General features: G+C 37.9%; 1 protein-coding gene and 1 long non-coding RNA gene across 2 annotated transcripts in view; one reads left to right on the top strand and one right to left on the bottom strand.

Moving 5' to 3' along the window:
• Nucleotides 1-2,800: 2,800 nt before the first annotated feature.
• LOC149799054 (uncharacterized) lies at nt 2,801-5,041 on the bottom strand. Its single transcript, XR_016421076.1, has 2 exons — nt 4,909-5,041; nt 2,801-4,023 (listed from the first exon to the last, which is right to left on the bottom strand). It is a non-coding gene; the product is annotated as an uncharacterized LOC149799054 (long non-coding RNA).
• The window catches only part of LOC149799055 (transient receptor potential cation channel subfamily V member 5-like), a 78,472-nt gene continuing 61,850 nt past the window's right edge, over nt 4,936-21,557 (top strand). Inside the window, exon 1 of the mRNA XM_089958032.1 lies at nt 4,936-5,231. The gene's annotated coding sequence lies outside the window, so the exon portion shown is untranslated. The remainder of the gene's footprint in view (nt 5,232-21,557) is intronic.

Genomic DNA, 21,557 nt, shown 5'->3' on the forward strand with positions numbered 1-21,557 from the left:
TGAAATCTTTAAACTTCACCGTGTATTTGTAAGCCGTGGTTCTAAATTTTCTAGAGGAGCGCTTTTCTATCTCTCGAATATCATAATACTTTTCAGGGTTGACTAAGGGTGGTGAACTTTGTTTAGAGGGTTTGGATTCTGGTTCACTTATGTCCTCTTCAAAATCACTGGCATGAATTTGTGCCAAGACTTCAGTTCTGGTACGAGGCGATAGATCACGTTTCTGCCTCTTACTTTCTTCTTCTTTCTTCTTGAATGAATTGGATAGTTTCATCTTAATAGCAAAACGTCAAATGACTACAGTTTAAACACCATGGACTAATTTATAGTCTTGGCAGACCAGCGTATATAAAGGGTATGTGTCTTGTCCTTTCACTATTCATTTCACTCTCAAACCGAGCACAACGATGGAAGAGACTACCCAGATGGAACGTTTCATCAGAGCGTTGCGAGGGGTCATTAGAAAATTTTCTTCAGACCAGCCATCGGACTACTCTCCTTCCTTTCGAGATAAAAGTCAAGATACTTGCTATATCTGTCAAAAGAAAGGGCATTGGTCTTCAGAGTGTCCAGACCGTCAAAAAAGCAAAATAGGGGCTAAAAGAGACAAAAGTCAAGATACCTGTTATTATTGTCAAGAAAAAGGACATTGGTCTCCAGATTGCCCAAAAAAGAAACAAGAGGAGTCAGAAGAAGAGAAGGATTCTTCAGAGGAAGAAGAGGAAGAAGAAGAGAAAGAAAGTAGACAGTGAAGAAAAAGAAACAGGAGAAGAAAAGAAGAAGGGAAGAAAGTGAGGAGGAAGAAGAGGAAAAGACTGTGACTGTGAAGAAATTTAAAAAAAAAAAACAGAGAGTGAACAATGAGACAGAAGAAGTTTATGAACTTTTTAAAGTTATTTGTTTTGAATTTTGAATTGGATTGTAAATATTTATAAAAGAATAAATTAGATATAAAGGTAAGTGTCTTTGGGTTTTGATTTTAAAATAAGAACGTACACTCACACACTCATACACAGACACGTACTATAGGGGTAAAATGGTTTTTTTTTGAGTTATTGGCAATTGAAAGTCTTTCTCTTTTCGAGAGACGTGGGTGGCCCTGAAAAGGGCCTTTTTTTGGTGTAGGGGTGAGTTTAAGCAATCAACTTTAACTGTCTTAACCCTTTGCCACGGCCGAGGCCTACTTCTGGACTGCGTAATGTTGATGATGATGATTTGGTTGAAATCACTAAGGGTGGCACGGTAGGCTTAGTCACAGGGTTGGAGTGTTTAGCTCGGGAAGGTCGTATTCTCTTCGGTGGTAAAAAAGAAGTCTGATACATTTGTTTCAGACTTCTTAACTCCGCTAAAATGTCTAACAGTACCGTGACCGTTTAATTTTCACACCCTTGTTTCTTTGCTGCTGCTTCTTCTTGTTGTTGTTTTTTTTCTTACCTCTTCTTCTTGCTGTTGTTGCTGTAGAAGAAAAGCTTGTTCCGCTTCCTTTTGCTGCTGTATAAATTTCTCCAATTCTTCTTTCTGTCTCTGTCTAAAATTCTCCACGTGCGGTAATAAAGAAGGTGACGAAGGTTCCGGAACAAATTCTTGCGAGGTAAGAAAATCCACAAAATCCCAATTCACCTCTTCTGAAAGTAAGTTCGGGTTCCCTTTGGTGGTCTCCACTGCTGGTGCACCCCAATTTGTCGTTTTCTGAGTTTCCGTCATGTTGATTAACTGTTGCATGAATTGACTGCACACAGGCGCTAGCGAATCTATATAGACCACGTGACGTCACAGACTGCTCTCTTCGGATTGGATGCGAGCTGACTGAATTTTGTAACGCGTGTTTGGATTGGTCAACTAACTCAATCCGTTTCAATCCTTTCTCTCCCTATAAATAAGTGCAGTTCATTGCAATCATTCACCTGTTACTCGGCGCCTCAAGATGTGGACCGATGTGCAATCTTCTACGCTTGTGTCAACGATGATGTTCAGGACGGACATACCGATGTATGTCCGATCCAAGTGGACAGTTGTCCATAGGACCGACACGCACCTATGGATACGTAAGATTTACGTGGAGAGGCAAGGATGCCTCAAAAGAGTTTTAGTCTATGGACCTACCATTAGACGAAGCCTAAGACGAAGATGTTGCAGATGCCCTTTATGTTAAGACATATTAACCTAAACCCAAAGGCCCTTTTCAGGGCCACCCACATCTCTCAAGAAGAGATAGACTTTCAATTGCCTACCCCATTTTTTTTATTTTTGTTTTGTTTAAAAAATAGAGACCCTCTCTGTTTCAATTTTCGTATGTTCCATTTCCATAGACCCATCAGGTCGGGACCATATGAAAATAGGGTCCCGACCCTGTTCCATTTTCCCTTGTCGCTCAACAGACCCAAGATCTTTTTCCCATGTTAAATTCCCCTTGAGGCTAGAGTGCCCCAAGACTTTTTCCCCATGTTAAATTCCCTTGAGGCTAGAGTGACCCATCATTTTTCCCCATGTTAAATTTCCCTTGAGGCTAGAGTGACCCAAGGGGTCCTGTAATGCTAATTTCCATTGAGGCTAGGGTGACCCTATTCACTACTTATGTATAACTGTCTATTTCTGGGTCAAACATTCCATAATTTTGTGTGGTGGAACATGGACAAAGCTGTTAAGCTGTCTGATGCGTTTCAGATACGCCAACTGACGTCATCACATATAAAAATAGCCCCATTATCATTATGAATATACGATTGTATTCAGAGCTGAGAATATTATGTCCCTTGCCCAATACTAGTTTCGAATAACAACAAAGCAAGAGAACACAGTAAACCTGTAGACATTTAATTTGTTTCTGAAAAGTACTCCAATAATTTATTTTCAATTTTTTTTTTTTTTTTTTAAGGAGTTGAAGATACATAATTCGAGTAATTTATAATTCCACAAGAATTCTGACACCACCAAAACCTTCTGGAGCGTTGACCCGTATTTGTTGTTTATTGAATCTGAACCATTTGTGTCCTTCTAATTCAACCCTTCAGTATCTTTTAAATGAGTTTCTATGGCCTGGATGCTATCATCGTCTATGCCATTTTTCAGAGAAACACGTAGATAACGTGTTCAGTCTGTAATGCCACAAACATTTATTTGAGCAGTCTTAATAGTTTAATAAACAGAGTTTACAAGTCTTGGCCAGATTCAATCATGTTCAGCCTCACCCGGTATTGCTGGTAATTTTTTGTACAATACAAATCACTTCCAGTAAACCTGGAGTATTTTCTTGAGGGAGCTGGATGAGCAATGCATGTGCGTTCAGCTCATTGGAGTATTTTCTTGAGGAAGCTGGATGAGCAATGCATGTGCGTTCAGCTCATTGGAGTATTTTCTTGAGGGAGCTGGATGAGTAATCATGTGCGTTCAGCTCATTGGAGTATTTTCTTGAGGGAGCTGGATGAGCAATGCATGTGCGTTCAGCTCATTTAAAATTTCAACTTAAGATTCGCTTCTGCGTATGACGAAATTTTTCAGCAGACGATTTGATTGCTTCAGACTTTTCTTAATCTTAAGCAAGATGTTATTTTCATATCTTGTGGAAATTGAATTTTACCGAACCAGGTTTGTCATGGAGGCGGACGTCTACTGAAACATCTGGATCAATAGTGTCGACGATTTGCCTCGCTTTCTGAAGGATATACTCTCTGCTAAGGTAATGCTACTGGCATCAACATCATGGTCGCTAATGACATCTTGACCTGTCCACAAGCACTAAGGTACCGTTAGAGTTCTGATTTTCATTATGAATCCCTTCATCAGAACCCTTTTAAAGTAGATTGACAAGTGCTCAGTAGGTTGCGAACGCTCATCCACTTTAGCCTTTTCAACGCTAAATACAAATTTCAATGTTCGATTTAGGACCTTTGTTTTCTAATTCATTGTAGACATTTTGAATAGTTTAGTCATCGTAACTCTTACGCTGCATGAAAACGATGTCATTTTGTCATTCTGAGTCTGGGTTGTCAACACCAGATGAAAGATGTGATTTTTCACTACTTCCTGAAACAGATATAAGAATTACATCAACTTTTTCCCAGGCCTTTCATATTTAAATGTAAGTTTAAATTGTTAGAATACTATTTTTTTTATCTTATATATACACTGAAAAGTATATAAACAATACCAGGTACAATAACAACGAAGCAAAGAATAATGATGAAATCACCGACTTTTCACGTGTATGATTTAGATCTTTAACGCAGCTTTAACAATTTTAGTCATATCTCTACGAGCTCTGCAGTGTGTTAGTTTTTAGTAATGTCTAGCACTGAGGCATCATGCCGCGGACTTGTAGCATCATGTCCCACCCAGTCACATGATCCCGACACCAGAGAGATCAGTCATTACAATAACCTCTTAATGTTGAGCGCCAGGGGAGGCAGCTGCTAATACCATTTTTATAATTCTTTTGTATGACTCGGCCAGGGTTCCAGCCAGCAACCTCCCACATCTGAGGCGGACACTCTAACCACTTAGGCCACCGGAGCGGTCCACATACGTTTGCCATTACATTCTACTTTCATATCATCTTAAGAGTCAAAATGAATAGTCCAGGCTGACGTGAAGGATTTGCGTGTTAAGTAAAGTACAATGTCTGAAATACATTTTTTCTGTGGCCTAAATACTGCGAAAGCGTATTTAGTATACTCCAACGAAGGCATACAAAGGGATTAAAGGTTCTTAACGTGAATACTATGACGCATATGGTGTCCTGCACTATCCGTCACGCAAGCGAATAAGGGCATGTCATAAAAAAATACGTGGGCACTTGAGGGACACTGTAAATCAAGTAGTACGCAAAAGCGTACATGTTTTAACGAGTCGCGCATGCCAATTGGCGATAAACGACTTTAATTCAACTAACAAACGAACAAGAGAACTAACCTCTATGTACTTTAGGTTTTCTTTGGCTTGGATGCATTTCTAAGTTGATTCAGGTCAGATAAGCATTTGCAGAGTCCCATGTATCCAGGCATGTCTTTTACACGCTACTTCTTACTGCAGCCGAAGACATTACAGTGCTGTGTATTGCGTGTGGAGTTATAGCTGGCAAGTATCACAAAAAGTCAGTGTCTTGAAGGAAAATAAGCGATTGATGGTATCTCCAATATATAAGAAACTTATTCGAGAGACTTTAATTTGGCGGGATTGAGTCAACAATGACGTTTTGGGTTATACTAACACAAACCAGGACACTAAGTTGAAAGGTATGTAGCTCATGTATTTGTCCAAATTTTACGTATGGGGCGTAATGGATTTATTGTAAATAAAGCGTATGAAACTCCAAAATGCTGACCTGCCATCGCATGATCGTCCAAAATATCAGGAAGTACGTTCTGTATCTACTCGGATCGAAGCTGTGTGCGCTCTTTACACGGGTAATAACGGTAACTTGCGGGGTATCATTAGGACTCTGTGTATGCAATCAGCGTTAGATAAGGGAAGCAGTGAACACTTATCATGTCTGGGTTTTTGGATTGAACTATACTTGCTGTCCACTTTTCAAATGTTGATCAAATTCTCACGTTTCAAGTACTTCCTTTACTGCCTCTTCCGTTGTAGCTGAATTGAGAGGCATTCTTCGTGAAGTGGTGGTACAAACTGAATTTGTAGAAGGTTGTACGAAAGAAAAGTGGGCTTGGTATCAGTGTGTTTTTTATGTACTCACATTGTGTTTAGCGCACACAACAGAGAACTTGAACCGTGTGGACCACGATTGACCGTTGCAAATAATGTTCTATCTATTAATAATTTCACGCAACAACGTAGTGATCTGCAACCACATTAGGCGACAGCTGATATAATGTGGAAACTATGCTGCAGGACGTCGCAAAAATAAACTCCGTAGAAAGTACACGTTAAGGTGTTTGTAAAATTGCAGAACGGTGGAATGCTGAGAGTAACATCTGAACTGATTTAACAACTTCAGGGCAAATAATCACTGAACTTTTTTAACAACGTCAGGGCAAATAATCACTGAAATTATTTAATAACTTCGGGACAAATAATCACTGAAATTATTTAACAACTTCAGGGCAAATAATCACTGAAATTATTTAACAACTTCAGGGCAAATAATCACTGAACTGATTTCAGCATTTATGAAGACTTTTAGCAACAGATTAATTTTTTTTAGGACATGTCAGAATCATCTTTTTTGACTACATAGACGTATCAGCAGTAGATGTTTGTTCATTCATCAAGTGAAGGATATAAGGAATGTAACAGTAAAATGATATAACTATATGAATGTGTTTGTAAGGCAATTAGTACATACGTATGTATGTATGTATGTATGTATGTATGTATGTATGTATGTATATATGTATGTATATATGTATGTGTGTGTATATGCGTATGAATGCCTGTATGTGCGCATATCTCTCTCTCTCTCTCTCTCTCTCTCTCTCTCTCTCTCTCTCTCTATATATATATATATATATATATATATATATATATATATATATATATATATTCACCGTGATTCATTTTCCAAAATTGAAGCGTACTTTGACCTTGATTGTGTATTTTGATTTTTTTTTTCTTGCAATCTACGTGCCTTTATTTTCTCTTGCTTCTTATTTTTTAAGATTTCCTTTCTTGATTGGTCATTCATGGGATGTAACTTGGTCATTCATGGGATGTAACTTGGTCATTCATGGGATCCTTCATCGTACGTAACTTTTGATTGCCACGTTCACACTTTATGGTACATGGGTATATTTGTAAGAATTGTACAATCTTCTAATTTTTTGTGAAAATGGTTAGTATTTTGTCTTTAGATACAAGGGGGTTAGGAGATAAGCAAAAACGAAAAGATGTTTGAATTTGTAAGAAAAAATATACTGACTACAAATAGTTTTTTATTTATTCAAAACTGGTTTTGTAGTTGTTAAAAGGTGTTCTTTCTGCAACAGTGAGGAAGAAACGTTGAAACAATTACTTTGCAATTGTGTTGTGAATCATTTTTGTGGTCGGGTTTGACATTTTTGTAGAACTGAGATCGGAGTGAATTTCAAAGTTTCTGAAATTCTTATTGTATTTAGAGATTTAAATGAATTTTGCTGTCAAAGTTTCTAAATTTAGTATTTTTACTATCAAAATATATTATGTTTCGATAAAAAGTTTAAAGCAAAACAGACACCTCACAGACCTGCAATATCTCTACTTTGATTTGATATTTCATTTGAAATTTGAAACTAAAACGTCTGATCTGGGAGATCCAAAAGTAAGTACCAAAGTTATTTACCAGATGGAATCATGTGAAAACATATGTAGTGGCTATGAACCTGGAATAATGTAATCACTTGCTTTCTCAGAGAAAATAACCGTTTTCTCTTACTGTCTTTCTCGTATTTGTATGAAAGTAGAAATGCGCATATATGCATATGCATATATATATATATATATATATATATATATATATATATATATATATATATATATATATATATATATATATATACTAACATGTGGATTCTATGGATTAAGGTTTAGGTGACCCAGGATTCAAAACAGCATCAGTGTATTCTTTAAGAGAACTGTCTGGAACGTGAAATTTGCCAATGCATGTATTCTGCGTAACTATCTTTTGGAGGAAATCCACTGATAACTGATATTTCACGATGTATGGATTTTCTTCGGCACTGAAATGGAATTACGTCCATCATGACTAGAAGAAAAAAGAAAGACTAAAATCATATAACTAGTATGACAATATCCTTTTTAGTTATCCCACACCTGCTAAACATGGAAACAACATTCCTGATTCAGATACATTATATGACCCGCTTCTTATGTTCTCATGCCCGTCACTAAGATAAAAACAGAAACAATTCACTCCCATTCCAATCCAAACAATGAATTAAACAAACAAGCTTTTTTATATAAAGAAAACGAACGTTTGTTCTTACTTCACTTTGGAACCGCTCCGGTGGCCTAGTGGTTAGAGCGTCCGCCTCGGATGCGGGAGGTCGTGGGTTTGATCCCCGGCCGAGTCATACCAAAGACTTAAAAAAATGGTACTAACAGCTGCCTCGCTTGGCACTCAGCGTTAAGAGGTTAGTGTTAGGACTGGTCGGCCTGGTGTCAGGATAATGTGACTGGGTGGGACTTCGTGCTACATGTCTGCGGCATGATGCCCCAGTGCTAGACATCACTGTAAACTGCCACACTGCAGACATCGTAGCGATATGACTGAAGAATTGTTAAAGCTACGTTAAAAAAAGTCCAAATCACACTTCACTTTGGAATGATTTACCATTACATAATTCTAAGTCGCAGATCGGCCAGTTATGCTACGCATCAATAAAGAGGACCAGAACATATAATACACAAATTGGTTCCAGTCAGTGGTCAGTTTATTAATATAACACGTTACGATTAAATCATTTGAATACGATTCAGTAAGACGAACGTAGTTCTTCGCTGTCTAATTAATCATTTGAGAAATATCTTCCCAACATAGATTCCCCATGCTAAAATAATTAATTACTAACTTCTATCGAGCCTACAAACGTAGAGGTCAAAACAAGTAGCACATATCCTAGGTTTGTAACTTGCTCTCTCTCTCTCTCTCTCTCTCTCTCTCTCTCTCTCAGATCTCTCCGGTGGCTTAGTGGTTAGAGCGTCCGCCTCGGATGCGGCAGGTCGTGGGTGTTCGATCCCCGGCCGAGTCATACCAAAGACTTACAAAAATGGTACTAACAGATGCCTCGCTTGGCGCTCAGCATTAAGAGGTAAGTGTTAGGACTGGTCGGCCTGGTGTCAGAATAATGTGACTGGGTGGGACATCATGCAACATGTCTGCGGCATGATGCCCCAGTGCTAGACATGACTATAAACTGTCTCACTGTAGACATCGTAGCGATATGACTAACAAAATTGTTAAAGCTACTTTAAAAATCCAAATCTCTCTCTCTCTCTCATTGGGTTAGGTCAAACTATGTTGGTTCTCTGTGCGATAGGCACACCAATTCCTTTTTTGTGTCTTATTTAGCAACTTCGTTGAAATGAAGGCACCATAAAAGAAACATTGGTTTTTAAACCGGTTATTAATTATTTCTTTCTTTTGATCTATTGTTTTTATCTCGTAACTATAGATGTACCCCTGATATTCAAGGATGTCTGAGTTAAGAACCTAGATTGTTTTTTCTTGAAGTAGATTGTTTTTTTCTTGAAGTGATGGGAATCTATTGCGTATATTTGCGCCGATATAAATTTCTGTCTGTACACACACACACACACACACACACAAAGACAGACAGAGAGCAGAATATTGTTTACATCATCCTTTTAACACGGGCTTTCATTTCGTATCACCATGGAGTATGAGAAGATGCCAATAGGAGCCACTGTGAGGGGAAATGATGTTGGAGTAGAGGTGGTTTGAAATACTTTTCTTGCTTCATTATCTTTCATCCCCATCGTCTTTGGAGCTGCTGCTGTTTTTTTCCCGTTCGGTTTCATAGCATTCTTTAAAGCTCTAAGTAGGATTGGCGGTGTCTTATAACATTTCCGGTGAAACAGTTGAAGACGTTCCAATAATTGTCCAGATCATTGTGCCTTTTCCGTTTTGGGCAAATCTGTTCGACCCATTAGCGACTGCAACTCGTGTTGAAAGTGTTCCACCCACCGTTGTAAGGGACTAAAGTTAAGTTTCGTTCTTCCATCTGGGTGTAAAGATGTGATGTCCTTACAGAAAGGTCTGTTCTTTTATAACTTCATCTTATCATTCCTTCTCAAAAATCTTCAGTAATAGATCATAGAAAGGGAAGAACAACTTTTATCAACGAACGTACCAGCATGGGAAGAAATCCTTTTATTTGAACTAGCACTTTCTCCTTTAACTCACTCGACTTTACTTTTTCACCATTTGGAGAAAAACATGACGATGTAGTCCTAAACTCTCTTCTGTATATTGGTCAAAGAACAGTTCCTTGCAAGACAGTCAGACAAAATTCACGCACAGTATTGACGATTTCTTAGGGTGTTTTTCAATTATTTGTTTTCGCATCGAGAAATTGTTTTGGCACTACTGACAAAACATGTTTAGCTAAACGAGAAGAGTCATCATGGTGTACATTTTAGGAAGACATCTTTGAATGTCGACAGTTACGTAAACTTCGAGAGCAATAATCTTTATTAAGAGAATCTGACATGAGTCTTGTCCAATACTTCTTGTTGTATACTAGATTTTGTTTCCACTGAATGTCGGGATGTCCTGCCAACGTAACTTTGGGCACTACTGTACAACGTGGTGTTATAAAAGGACCAAACGGTGCTAGTTGCTTCGAAGAATCTAGCAAACATTGTACACCCTACATTTCACTTTCTTCATCCCTATGACTGCAGTAGCAATATTTACAGCAGGAGAAGAAGACGTAGACAGAGGAAAATAAGTTCTATACGAGATGGGTTTCCTTTTCTGTTAATTAGGAAAATACTTGTCCTAAATCAGTCTTAGCCGGCATCAAGAAGAATGAAAGAGGGTCACAAATGCGTGTCTAGCGTCATTACCTTTCTACCTTGAAGGGTAATTTTCATCTTGGTTTTCCTATTGGGTGATAATTTAGAGTCTCTGTCACTCCTCTTTTTGTCTGTCTTTTGGGTTTTGTGGTGTGTTTTCCTTTTCATGCTATGGTAATTGGACCCCAGAAGCTAACACTTCATAGAGATCCACTATCACCTGGTTTAAAGATGATTTGCTTTTTTTATTTGGTTTGAGTATCGATTATTGGATCGATTAGTAATGTGTAAGTTACTTTATATTTTTGAAGAAAAAAAAAACACTCTGTTTCACGAGGAGTTGGAATAATACCTTGTAATTGACGGGCTATCTAAGAAAACCCTGGTAACACTTACTTGGGCTTCAAACGAATGTACACGCACTTGTTCGTTTCTTTCTGCATCTGATGGTATACGGTGCACATAATTAATTTGGCTGGAGGAAGATATTGAAAGAAAGTCATGTTGAATGCTGTAAGAGCGGACAGAAGTGAATGGTATTTTTATAGTTGTTTTTGTGAACCGATGAAAACGAGGAAGATGTCGTGTAAGTGACTGGACCTCCTTCTTAACAAAAATCACGAAACAAATGTATACGAAATGTGGAAAAATTTGGAGTGTTGAGTTTTAAATCGTTCAGTAAATACGGGTATGACAATTGAATAGCATCCACATAAACACAGTTCAGCCAAGTTGGTCTCAACTATTTAGCCAAAACTTGAACTTAAGTTATCTCTATTGGACTTTCAAAATAACACTACATAATGAGCATTGATACTCACGGTGCTGTAACAGGACTGAAGCCGGATGGTATTGGATCGAGCGAAAACACTAAAACACCTGCAAACTTGTACAAAATTAAAATACCCCCCCACCTACAGTTACACGCACATTGATCCATGTAGCTCCTTAAAGTAATATTTACATGCAAGACTCGCCCATTTATGATGGCAAGGGTACGAAATCGTCAAATCCAGACGGATTAAATAGTATTATAAAAAAAAAATGATAAACGACGAGTATCACATAGCATACGTAATGCGCACACTGAATCTGGACAAAAACCAGCGTTCACATATATTGGACCGAGTGTATTCTAATTCGTTGATAAGAAATTATTTATAGTTTTGTAATAAATACACATTTGTCGCTACATCCATCTATAGCATTATAACAAATACATACACTTATCGCTACATCCGTGTATAGCATTATAATAAATACACACACTTGTCGCTACATCCGTTTATATCATTGTAACAAATACATACACTTGTCGCTACATCCATGACTTACATCCGTGACTTATTGAATGGATATGATCTACCTGTTTGAAATGAGCTTCTGTTTACATTCTATAATTAACAGGGCAATCATGCAAACGGAATATATCATTGAAAGGAAGTAAAATCTTCAGAAGTAATAATTATTAAACATAATCTCTGCATATATGCCTTAAGGCGACTGACATTATAACTACTATGCCCTGTATTTGTCACCATTCGTTGCAACTCTCTCTCTCTCTCTCTCTCTCTCCAAGATGACACTTCCATTTTTGTCATTTACAAAGAGTGGAATAAGTTCTGCAAATGTGATCTACAATTGAATATCCTTCGGTAGTCTATTTTATTAGGAAGTATGTGATCGTATTTTATGTTTTCTGTATACTTTGTTGAACTAAGAGCACATCTCGTGAGTAGCTCTGAAACGATTATTGTCAGAGGACGTGGTGGTCTAAGAAAATGCCATGCCTGGAGAGGAAAACGAAGTCGTATGTTCAGCGACAGTGTGTGTGTAATAATTCGACGAAAATATCTATTAATCATAAATTGACAACGAGCGTTGTCATGAATCAACGTGGATAATGCATGTTTTGTACAAAGTGCAGTTTTCAAAGTGAAGGGATACTACAATATATGATGATAAAAAAATATTAAAAGCAAGAAAGAGGAATTTTAAAAAAAATGGAAGTCAACTTTGCGCCTTCTTTGAGGAAAACATATAAACTAATCAGTTCATCAGTTCGTTCAATGTACGACTGACTGGTATTTGCACTCGCCATTCAAGGTTTAATGAATGGCAAACTGAAATGCGTGGCTTGGATCATGGAAACCAATTTTGTCAATAGCAATGTAATAGTTATTTTGTTCTCGATATCATCAAAGGTAATAATCAAATTTAGTTTAGCATTCATTACGTGGAGGGGACCAATGGCAGCTTTAAGAAAAGATGGCTCCAACATAAGGTGTTTACATTCCGGTTCTGGCAAAGTGTGCTAAAGGTCGACCTTGTTACTATAGAGGCTATGAATGATTCATTTTAAATACAAATACTCAAAGCAAGTCCATCTTATGCGATTCAAACCTACCCATAAAAACAGCTGCAAAAAAACTGAAAAACCTTCAGTTTATAAAAATAGAGTTAAAAAATGTCTAATGAAGAGACAAAATGCATTAATACGATTTGGTCTAAGGAAAATCGTATCAACTCAAGCTTATGTCGATCAGCAGTTGAGATCGAATTGGCAGTACAGTTATCTACAAAAGATAATGACGAAATTAACGTAAATCGATCACATATGTTTCTCAGATAACTAGAATGTAAAATAAAGTTACGAGTTAATTACCTGGAGGAAAATCGGACTTCTGTCGGGTAATCATGCACGACTTATGTGAGGTTTTGTAAAATCCCATTAGAGAAATAGTGCATTGTTGATGTAAATTATTGCTCTGAAACTTGACAATGATGGATACTTTCAGGTTTCATCCACATGATTAGTACTGCCAGATCAATCAGATACTTTTTCAGTAGATATGATCTCATAATTAGCACCATATGATAATTGAACATTAGTCTACGAGTCCGATACATTTTCTGTATCACTGGCAGTCTCCACTTTGGTCAACATGAGACTGGTCGAACTCGTATTCGAATGGATGCGACATGGTACATCGGGGAATCAATGTCAAAATACTGATGTTTCTTGTAGCATTTTAACACCAAGTCACCAGAATCTTAGATTAGTGCTTGACAATCATTCGCTGCTAGCTCTTGGCGTTCATTCATTGGTAAGATTTGGTAATCATTCGATGATTCTCGGAGTCACCATACATTTGGGATAAAGAATTTGAGCGGCAACCATTAGCAGCATTTGAACCAGTCTCTATGGATTTTGTACATACAATCCTGATGAAGAGTGCACCAAAGTCATGTGAACTTGATCCAATTCCAGCATCACTGCTGCTTGAGTGCTTAGATCCAGCATTGCCTTCACTAACTGATGTTATTAATACCTCTCTCTCTCATCCGGGGAATTCCCATCATTTTTCAAAACTGCCATTGTAAAGACTCTGCTGAAAAAACCGACACTAGACCATAACGATTTAAGGAACTATCGCCCAGTTTCTAATCTCCCATTCATATCAAAAATCTTAGAAAAGGTTGTTCTATCCCAGCTTGTATCTCATCTAAATTCAAACAGTCTTTTTAGCAATGTACAATCTGCATATCACCCTTACCACAGTACTGAAACTACTCTTCTAAAAATAGTTAATGAAATTCTCTCTGCGTTGGATAGCTGAAAGATTACAGTCCTCACCCTCCTTGATTTGTCTGCAGCATTTGACACAATAGACCATGATATATTACTTCACCTTCTCCAGCATGTATTTGGCATTCATGATACAGCCTTACTGTGGTTCAAGTCCTACTTGGTCAACAGGACACAAATTGTATCTGCAAATGGAATACACTCCAGCCCAGTTGATCTATGTTGTGGTGTTCCACAGATGTCTGTTCTTGGACCTGTTCTCTTCATTCTGTACACTCAGCCGCTCTCAAGTGTCATAGATAATCATCCAGTGTCTCACCAATTGTACGCTGATGATACCCAAATATACAAATCTAGCCACCCAACTGAAGTTGATGCTACCATCCAAGGTGTAGAGAGGTGCATTTCTGATGTGAAATCATGGATGATATGTAACAAGCTGCAGATGAATGATGATAAAACTGAGGCCATTCTGATCACAACACAAAGACTTTATCATTCATATCCTTTACCTCAAACAATAACTGTCAGCAACGCCAACATTAAATTCACACAATCAGTCCGAAACCTAGGTGTTACTCTGGACAGTACTCTCACACTGCACCAACATGTCATGAACATATTCAATGCTGCATATCTTGAGCTGAGACACATCAGCTCAGTTCGCAAATATCTTTCAGTTGATGCCACTAAAACACTTGTGTGTTCATTAGTACTTTAAAGGCTGGACTATTGTAACTCAATTCTGTCTGGTTCATCTCAATATCTGCTCCAGAAACTTCAAAAAGTTCAAAACTCAGCTGCTCGGATCATAATTAGAGTACCACGATCAGAGCACACCTCCCCGCTGCTCTGTACCATACACTGGCTATCCATTCGATCCAGAATCAAACACAAAATTTGTTCTCTGTGCTACGTTTTACTGTCGGATTCTAGTGCAACATACCTATCCGATCTCACCCATGTGTACACACCAGCAAGATACTTACGCTCCTCCTCTAACAATCGTATACTCATTATTCCCACTATGAAAACAAAGTCATATGGACAGCGTTCTTTTGCCTACCAGGGCCCAGCAACGTGGAATGAATTGCCCACTGAACTTAGACACAAAGACACAGTGATCACATTCAAGAGGGCTCTCAAAACTCACTTATTTCGACTGCAAGAACAAACTTAAAGATCTAATAATGTTTCCTACCTGAAATATTCTCAGCATGTTTTTTTTTTTTAATATTTATTTTCTTCTAATTTCATGGTGTTTGTTTTTATAATAATATTATTATATGTTTTTTATCTTATAGGTGTTGTCTAATGTTGTAAAGCGCTTAGAGCTTCTAAAGATTAGGCGCTATATAAAGTCCTCATTATTATTACACCCAATTCCGTGATTGGCAATCATTCAATGATGCTCTATTCCGTTAGTACTTGGCAATCATTCAACGTCGCTCATTTCCGTTAGTGCTTGGCAATCATTCACCGTCGCTCAGTTCCGTTAGTACCTGGCAATCATTCAACGTCGCTCATTTCCGTTAGTGCTTGGCAATCATTCACCGTCGCTCAGTTCCGTTAGTGCTTGGCAATCATTCACCGTCGCTCAGTTCCGTTAGTGCTTGGCAGTCATTCACTGATAGTCAGTATAAGCATCCAAAAAGATACTAAGCTAAGACATACATCTCAGAAGATTTAATTAGGAGAAACGTATAAATTGCACTGGAGCACATCTTTCATTTGCAGCATTTCCGAGTTTCACATATTTACCATTATTTACTATTCTCTACTATGTTCTGTATTTGCTTCATGGAGGTTGACGTCATCATTCCGGATTGTACACTGAATTACGCTGTACTTAAAGCGCATGCGAGTGTTGTCTGATGAGACAAATCGCACTAGTGTAGTCTTCTCCGAGACATATGGCAAGAATGGGTTGTCCTCCTCTAGGGTTGTACAGTAAATTTCTCGATGTGAAACATACATTGAAAAAGCATCCGGAACCAATATTACTGGGACAGATTTGTAAACTATCTCTAAATCAAACTGCTGGATGATAGCTAACCACCTTTCATATATATGACCTTTCAGTTTCATCTGAAATAAAGGCAGCAAGATTAGATCAAGTCGAGAAATAAATTGTATTACACGTAAATAATAATCAAAAAAAAAAAAAAGTGACCCCCCCCCTTCCCGATTTCAGCTCCAACACGTTTTGTACTACATCTGTAAAACTTAACCACTATATGTTTGCCCCCCACCCAATTATGTGGGCCCCCCTGGAATCAGCTTAGTACACAATCGATCAAACGTAATAACTCCAACTTGGGGAGGGGGGTCGAGTTGATTGTTGATTTTTAGACAGCTTGTCACCGGTGGCTTGACAACAGGTATCAAGTGCAAGGCGAAAATCAACATCTACGTGGGGAATGCTAAAGCATTTTAACTGATCTGTCTTCACATGTACCGTATGACAGATAATGTTTCTTTCACTAGACAGGCTTTGTTCACATATAGCATTGCTTGGGTCCGTTTAGGTTTTCTACTTATCGAAACCAGAACTATCGCACTCATCAATAATACCGTCACAGATCAGGGGTTCATAAACTTCAATATGATTGGTTGGGAGGGCGTTTTTCCATTTCGTACATTAAATATGTTGTTAATATGAATGACTATAAATTGTTGAATGAGTGAAATTGAAAATTGTAAGGCGATTGGGATTGTAGAAAACGTGACTCAGTTTGATTTTTGTATGCGCTAGCTCATGCTATGTCGAGTGTGATAGGTGCTCATGTGCATAACAACTACACAACAATTTCGACTTGTACATCGCTAAATACTAATGGAATCTGTGATGTGATTTGTGATTTGGATTTTTAATGTAGCTTTAACAATGTTTCAGTCACATCGCTACGATGTCTGCAGTGTGGCAGTTTATAGTGATGTTTAGCACTGGGGCATCGTGCCTCAGACATGTAGCATGATGTCCCACCCAGTCACATTATCCTGACACCAGGCCGACCAGGCATAACACTAACCACTTAATGCTGAGCGCCAAGCGAGGCAGCTGTTAGTACCATTTTTGTAAGTCTTTGGTATGACTCGGCCGAGGATCGAACCCACGACCTAATGGAATCTTACTTAATGCAAATTTGTAACACTCAGAAATATGTGTGCTACATTTAACTTCCCTTCCAAATCGGTATTTGAATAGCATTAAGCTTGATGACTTCCTCAGCTGACACTGCAGTCACGTTGGCTAAATGACTTTAAGAGGGATAATATACAGTTATAAAAATAAAACAAGTCAATGCATTTTAATTATTTTTTTTTACTAACAAAAACCAAATTGAAATTACACCTTTAGCCTAATCATTGGATTAAATTCAATTAAATCACATTTGATTTTATATTATTGATTCCGGCTTTATTCAAAAGTAATCTTATGCTATACTAAATTTAAGAAGCTATCTCCCAGTACTCCAAAAATTTAAGGTTTACTAGCAAAATATTTTCGTTGCATGCCATCCATTTCGTTTTGAATTATTAGCATGGGGATATGAAGGCCATCTTGCAGTAGTCTCTGTATATATTGCATAAATTGTCTTTGTTGTCTTTCCATTGTATTAAGCATTTTTTTATAATTATGCACAACTAACAATCAAAAGGAATCGAAGTTAGTATTACGATTTGTAATTATGTCTGTTAGCACCCACCCCCAACCCCCATTACAATACCGTGTTTTATAAGCAAAACCGTGTCACTTATCTGGAAGTAACTGGAGTGGCTGCTTATGCTTATATACAGTATCAAGTTTCAAGCAAATTTAATGTTCCACCGTGCGGGTGATACCAAATTTAATGTTCCACCGTGCGGGTGATACCAAATTTAATGTTCCACCGTGCGGGTGATACCAAATTCAATATTCTCATTGGTAACAAAAATATGTCTATGACAGTAAAAAGCTCGAAGAAAGTGCACACTTTTATGAGTCTGTTAGATCTGCTGAGACACAATGCCAGAAATATGACTTTAATATCACAGAATGCTGTTCTGCGTCACTATGTGAGATTAGAACTCTGGAATTTGGTAGAATATGAGAACTATGACCGAGTTTCTGAAGTTGACTTGTACACTAATGTTGGCTCATTGTATGTTGGATTAACGTGACGAGACATCAAGTTTGTCAAGTTGGCTGTACAGTATCATGGATACATTTTAAATGTGATTGACTTGATCAGACTTCGAGTTTCTCACGTTTTCTGTACAGAAACATGGGTACATTTTACGTGTGACTAACGGGATGAGACAAAAATATCTCCACATTTATGATAGTCTAAAATGTGCCAAAACAGTACCTTTAGTTAAAATGTATATAGTCACATGATTTAAAACTTTACCTGGGACAACATAATTGAAAAAGCACGCAACAACAGCTTTATCAACACAAATACCATTCTATGACATTTCAGAATAATCTGTAGATAACGCCTGTAATCCAGATCCAACATCGGTACTAGTTTTGACCATGGTAATGCATGCTAAGTTAAGCCGAGCTCTGGTTTCTGACATTAGTTGTAGCTTTAACATTGCTAAGCATACCACCTTTATACAGTGAAGAACACCATGTATACAACGGCATGCTGTGCTGCCTTTGAAGATGCATTTGTAGAGGACTGTCAATGAGGACTGGCTGATTAAGACGTTTTGTTTACACTGGGTAAAAATGAGTTTTAGCAGGATGAAAGGGGAGAATCATATAACTGTTCTAAATTATGCTGATGCTACTGCCGGAATCCAATTAGGCCCTTACTTTCAAATATAGAGACTCACAAACTGTCCATCATCATCCATATAAAAATAAACAGACTTTTCATTACTTGTTTGGTCAAGGAAAGAACATCAGGACTCAATTGACCTGGGGTGTTGTGCGTCCATATCCCGAGCCCTGAGTGTTTAAGTTGGGTAATCTGATAGTGAATGACCTTGAAATTTTTAATAGTTGAAGGATTTCTCAGTGTTAGGAGGTACATAAATGTGTATTTGCAATGTGAATATCTGCTTTGCTTTGCATCCATGATCTTGGGAGGCTGTATGTGTGACTTGTAACGTGACCTCATCCTAGTCCTTTATTCACGCAGCATGCGTGTGATCTGTCGTCGGTTTAGATATCTTGTTACCAACTATCAAGTTCAGTTTTTCTGCTACTTCGTGAAGCCTTTTCGTGTGGAGAGTTTTGTCAAGTTGATCAACACAAAATCGGTCGTCACATATTCGATCTCATCGGTAACCATGGGGTTCTCCTTTTTTTACAGACTGAAGGACATACAAAAGGTTGTTACTCTCTAGCGCCAACGAAGAATGATGTTTGAAAAGGTAGACTAACAATAAATGTACTGGTTATGTGTATGCCATTGTTATCAAGACGGGTGCCTTCTCCAGAACTGTGGAATAAAAGACCCCGTCGCCCTGATAGGATTCAAGTTGCAATCTATCAAAAGTAGCAGCTGCTGCTGTTAGATATTTATTATTTGCATCGTCACGATATTCATCCAGGAAAGACTTTTCCCAGCATTCCATATGTCAGTATTGCCTCGAAAGTGTTAAACCTGATTTATGTAATGTCCGTATAAATGAAGGTGGGAAGTGTCTAATGCACCGTCATGCAGTACCAGATTCAAATATAAACTGATATGGGCGCCACTATTCATGTAGTCTGGGTATTTTTTGATATGGCGGGCTCTTTAGAATGATCATTTGCAGTTTCGGCGATAGTTTTATTACACTAATAGACTGACTTTGGGGTGTTATATTCAGGATAGTTCATAGTTCTAGCGCGTGGTGAAATCACCTTGCATTCTTCTGTTACACACATTTTTAATAGAACATCACCTAAGAAGGGGGTGTCTAAATCCATGGTCTCAGTTTCGGTAAGTCACGTGAAACTGACTATTTCTTAATTATCACAACCGCACGCCGTCGAATATTCATCACAAATTCTACAATATAACAACATTTCTGCCGAAACAAATGAATTGAGAAAAGGTGACAAGTCCAGATCACACGGTCATCCTGTGTTATTCCTGCCGTTCACCTTCTTGGTGAGGAAAGAAAGAACAGAATAACTCCTGTCCTGTCACTACAACCATAACTACCTGCTTTGGAGTTTTTTGGAAAGCCCCATTTTGTGGATTTTAATATGTCATGTGACGTAACCGAAATAGTCCTAACTCACTCGTTTGACTCAAGCGCATGGGAACCCCATGAGTTCTCACAAAACCTTTTTGTTGACTATGGTGAGCATCAGGGTCGACAAGGGAGGGGGAGGCAACCGGGAATATATCCCCGGGGCCCGGGCCCGTAAGGCGGCAGGGCCGTACAACACTTTTTAATTTTATAAAATAAATTGCTTGTTTGAACAAGAACTAGGAGAGTCCCGAGTGTTTCTTACCCCATGGTGCTTGATCGCTCTCTACGGCCCTGGTGAAATTGAAGCAAAATTCTATTAATATTTATTAAGAATGACCCATAATCTTGCCATAAACTTCTCTCAGTTTAGGGTTCAAAATTGTGCCTTAAATACTGTCAGTGTGGACGCCAAATTGTATACATACGTGCATTAGCAGTTGCCTTGAGGTAATTAATGCATGCTCTTGTCACGCACTGGGCACTAGCCTTCACCGATAATTTATTTTTCTTTTCAAAGATAAAATAATATTGGAAACTCTTTATGTCAAAATCAAGTCTGTTGAAATGTTAGAAGGATAATACACTATCCTTTCCGTATAACAGACTAAGTAAATGGTGTTCGTCCGATGTTACTCAAAATAGATCGTGGATAATGACCCCTCCAACACACACGTGTATATGTCCATGTGCCTGTCCATAGGTAGAAACATGTTTTTAATTCAACAGGAAATGAATAATTTGTTCATACTTTATTCATTCAAATGCTTTCGCATGACCGTCACTGATGCTTTTCAGGTAGATGCATTACACATTCAAAGTATTTTTTGTCCAGAAACATTTTCGCGTCATTATTATGCCAGTTACGTCATTACTTGAGGGCGACATATAAGCGACTTTCTAAAATTTATATACAACACTTGCAAGCAAAAACACATTTGTAAGACTGACGAAATCACTCAACATTCTTCACAGCCATTGGCCAAACACTGTCAAACATTTTGCACTCGATAGAAATACCCCAATACATACATACATACATACATACATACATACATACGTGTGCGTGTGTGTGTGTGTGTGTGTGTGTGTGTGCATAAATAATTATATAATTATATATATAATAGTAATGCGATATTGATTGCTAGATTACGTTCAACATCAGGAAATCCGGATCATTACAAAGAAAAGCCTTTCATAATGATCATGTCTTTCTGATTCCGACAAAGGAGTTGACCAAGCAATCAAGATGGAATTACTATGATAATGATATTTTTGTTATACGATAATTTAATAC

This window comes from Sinohyriopsis cumingii, chromosome 5, assembly GCF_028554795.1.
Source record: "Sinohyriopsis cumingii isolate HCF-2022 chromosome 5, ASM2855479v2, whole genome shotgun sequence".
NCBI lineage: Eukaryota > Metazoa > Mollusca > Bivalvia > Unionida > Unionidae > Sinohyriopsis > Sinohyriopsis cumingii.